At 51.0% G+C, this 3,952-nt stretch overlaps 1 pseudogene; it reads left to right on the forward strand.

Annotated features, from left to right (window-relative positions):
* The first annotated feature begins 415 nt into the window (after positions 1-415).
* LOC101650255 lies at positions 416-819 on the forward strand (annotated as a pseudogene).
* Positions 820-3,952: the final 3,133 nt, after the last annotated feature.

The following is a 3,952-nucleotide window of genomic DNA, read 5'->3' on the forward strand; positions in this document are numbered from 1 at the left end:
TGGGAGGGTTCCCCAGGCTGGTCTTAAGGAATTGGGCTGCTTGGCTGAGGTAGCTGGGGTGGACTTGAGCCTCTGAGCTTCCAGTTCACAGTCCGTGGTGTTAAACCATTCTCATTACTCAGGGCTGCCCTGCTGTACAGCCAACTGCCTGTTAGTCGATCCTGCCGCGTGGCAATGCCATGTGTTTCAGAGCAGGTCAGGGCTCTGTGGTGGCATAGTGGATTATGCGTTGGGCTGCTATCCACAAGGTCAGTGGTTCAAAACCACCAGCTGCTCCTTGGGAAAATGTTGAGGCTTTTTACTCCCGTAAAGAGTTAGTCTGGCTCTTTCCCTGCTGAGTTGTGTGGAGGCGGAGAGTCTAGTGTGTTCAAGATCCGGTCCCACACACTCGGTCCCACACATAACTGACGTGGCCGAGGAAGAGGCTGCTGCTGGAGGGGCCATGGACGTTAACACCGCTTTACCAGAGGTGCTGAAGACCGCCCTCCTTCATGAGGGCCTCGCACCTGGACTCCGAGAAGCTGCCCAAGCCTTAGACAAGCGCCAAGCCCATCTCTGGGTGCTTGCATCCAACTGTGATGAGCCTGTGACTGTCCGTCCAGCGAGTGGAGGCATGAGTGCTGAACCCCACAGCGACCTCATTAAGGTGGAGGATGACAAGAAACTAGGAGAGGAGCTGGGCCTCTGTCAAAGGGACAGAGAAGGAAAACCCCGGAAAGTGGCGGTTGCAGTTGTGTGGTTGTTACCGACCACGGCCAAGAATCTCAAGCCAAAGATGTTATTGAGGACTACTTCAAATGCAAAAAAATGAGCAAATAAAACTTTGCTCATTGCGTTCCTGGTTAAAAAAGAGTTACCGTCTCGGAAACCCCCAGGGCGCAGGTCTACCCTGTCCCATAGGGTCACTGTGAGTTGAATCAACTTGATGACAATGAGTTTTTTATTTTAGTGACTTTTGGTCACGCATTGGGCTGCTAAGCCCAAGGTTAGTGATTCAAAACCACCAGTGGCCCTTCAGGAGAAAGATGAGGCTTTCTACTCCCCCAAAGACTCACAGTCTTGGAAACCCGCAGGGGCAGGTCTGCTTTGTCCTGCAGGGTTGCCCTGAGTCTTCATCGACTTGATGGCCATGGGTTTGGTGTTGGCTTTGGGGACTCGATTGCCAGGTCTTTCTTCCTAGGTGCTTCTCGGTGGACTGGAAGCACCAACCTGAACGTCGTCTTACTTAACCACTTGTGCCAGCCTTAGCTGTTAGTCTGTCCCTGGGCGGCGCACACGCTCTATACTGGCTGCTGCCATGGTTCTTGATAACGTAACTATCACAAGGGGGTGGCTTTAGCAAACAGAAGTTTCTTTTTCTCACAGCTGAGAAGACTAGAAGTCTGAATTCAGGGCACCGGCACTAGGGGAAGGCTTTGTCTCTCTGCCGGCTCTTGGGGAAGACCCTTGGCTCTTTGAGCTTCTGCTCCTGGGGGAATCTTCAGGTGATTTAGCTTCTCTCATCCCTCATCTCTGCTCTGCTCACTGGTTGAATCTCTTTTATCTCTCAGAAAAGAGATGGATTCAAGAGACATCCTACACGGATCCAGCCGCATGCACAGAGCATAGATGATCTGTTCCCAAATGGGGTTATAACCACAGGCATAGAGGTTAGGATTTAAAAAAATGTTTCTTTTGGGGTGGTGGTGGGGTGGTGGGGACATACAACTCAAGCCAACATCAGCTACTAACCGAAAAACCAGACTCACTGCCACGGAGTTGAATCCAACTGTAAAAACTCAGCAGGAGTAGGCAGCCTCCTCTTTGTCTCTCACAGAAGCTGGTGGGCATGAACCACTGACCTTGGGGTAAGCAGACCAACACAGGTCCCACTGCACCAGAACTCTGAAAACCAAACCTGGCTGCTGCTAAGTTAATTCTGACTCTGTAGGACAAGGTAGAACTGCCCCTGTGGGTTTCCCAAGACCGTGACTCATTATGGGAGTAGAAAGCCCTGTCTTTCTCCTACAGAGTGGTTTTGAACTGCCGACCTTGCAGTTCACAGCCCAGCATGTAGTCACTAAGCCACCAGGGCTCCTGGACACAAGGTGGCTCAGATCCACCCTCCAGGGCCATGAAAGAAAGGCCTGACAACCCACTTGTACAGTAGGTTGTCATGCTTACTGTTAGTCCGTGGAGTCAGCATGTACAGAGGAGAACTGCCCCAGGAAGGGGTGGTGGTGGTGGTGGTGGTGGTGGCTGTTCAGGCCAGAGACCTTTCATAAGCAAACAGCCAGGCCTGTCTTCTGAGGTGGCCCGGGGTGGGTTCAAACCTTCAGCCCTTTGATGAGTTGTTGAATACCCCTGTTTGTCCTACTTGTGTAAGAAGACAACTGTTGACAACCCTGTGGAGCCCTGTGCCAGGTGGGGAGAGGGTGAGTGGGTGGGAGGTGCCAAATGGGAGGGCCGTTGTGCGCACAGTGTGACTGTCCCAATGGGCCCAGCGATTCTACTCCAAGGTGTCTATCCAAAAGGCTTGAAAGCAGAGATTGGAGCCGAGGCTGGTGCACCAGCCTTACTCGTCACAGTAGCCGCAGGGTGGAAACCCCCCTGAAGGCCCACGGACAGATGAACAGATAAACAAATCTTGGTCCAACACACAATGGAATACTAACCCAGCCAGCAGGAGAAATGAAGTCTCTTCTTTTAAAAACCAAGCAACCAACCGTTTTATTGGCGTGTAATTCACAAATCATGCAATTCAATAGTTCAGTCCTCCCCAAAGAGTTGTACAATCATCACCTCAATGAATTGTGGAACATTTTCTTCCTTCTTGTTCTCATTGTTATTAGCTTTCCGCTTCCCTCCAGCCTCCCCCCCTGCCAGACCCCCACCCCACACCAAGAAACCATTCATCAGTTACTGTGTCTTTAGAGTTCTCTCTCCTGGATCTTATCTACAGGAAAACATTGAAAATAAACAAAGGAACGATCAAAAACTAGCAACAATAGCCAAGTAAAGCGGAGGGGAAAACGTTGATAGAAAAGAAGGCGGACAACATTAAACACCAAGTCGAGATTAAAACAGATCAAAAGGGAAGCCGAAAGACCAGGTGTGCGCCTTCAAGGGAGCCGCATGTGTGACAATCCACTTTGCAAGGTCCTCTGTCTGATAGCTACAGGGTGGGTGGCATTGAAAGACATTACGCCGAGTGAAACAAGCCGGTCCCAAAGGGGCAAGTCTTATCTGACCTCACTTATCCCAGAAGACAAATATCCAGAGAACTAAGTTTATTAACGGCCATCAGGGGCAGGGAGAAGCCCTGGTGGTGCAGAGGTTAAGCATTCAGCTGCTCGCTGAGAGCTCTCTGGCTTCACTCCACCAGCCGCGCTGCTTCTTGGGAGAAAGGCGTGTCAGTTGGATTCCCTGAGAGTCTCTTAACTAGAGCCAAACCCACAGCCATCGAGTTGATTCTGATTCATAGCGACCCGATACAGTTTCCTAGACTCTCTAGAACTTCACAAGGACAGGTGAGCTTCGCTTTTCCTCCCGTGGAGAAAGCGGCTGGTGGGTTAGCACCGCCGACCGATGGTTGTGGCCCCAATGTTTGACCCCCATCACCGCCAGGACTCTTTCCCACAATGATGTGACCTCCAGGGTCGCCTATGAGCCAGAATCGACCCGATGGCTCTGGGTTTGGTTTCGGTACCAGGGGCCGAAGGGAGGGAGGCTAACAGTGAATGGAAATGTGAAATTGATTCGGGGCTGGGTTACACAGGCGATGGTTGTAATTACGTCAATAAGGTGCATGCCTGTACAAAGTTGAATTGGCAAAAACTAGAAGAAGAAAGGAGGAGAGAAAAGAACATGGTGGCGGGTACAGTTCTCTCCCAATACACACAGGATGTAACGGCTGTCACCATCACCATCATCATCACGACCATTACCACCATCACCATCATCACCACCATCA

The sequence above is a fragment of the Echinops telfairi genome, unplaced genomic scaffold, assembly GCF_000313985.2.
Source record: "Echinops telfairi isolate 266 unplaced genomic scaffold, ASM31398v2 ScPeMD7_655;HRSCAF=1070, whole genome shotgun sequence".
Classification (NCBI taxonomy): Eukaryota; Metazoa; Chordata; class Mammalia; order Afrosoricida; family Tenrecidae; genus Echinops; species Echinops telfairi.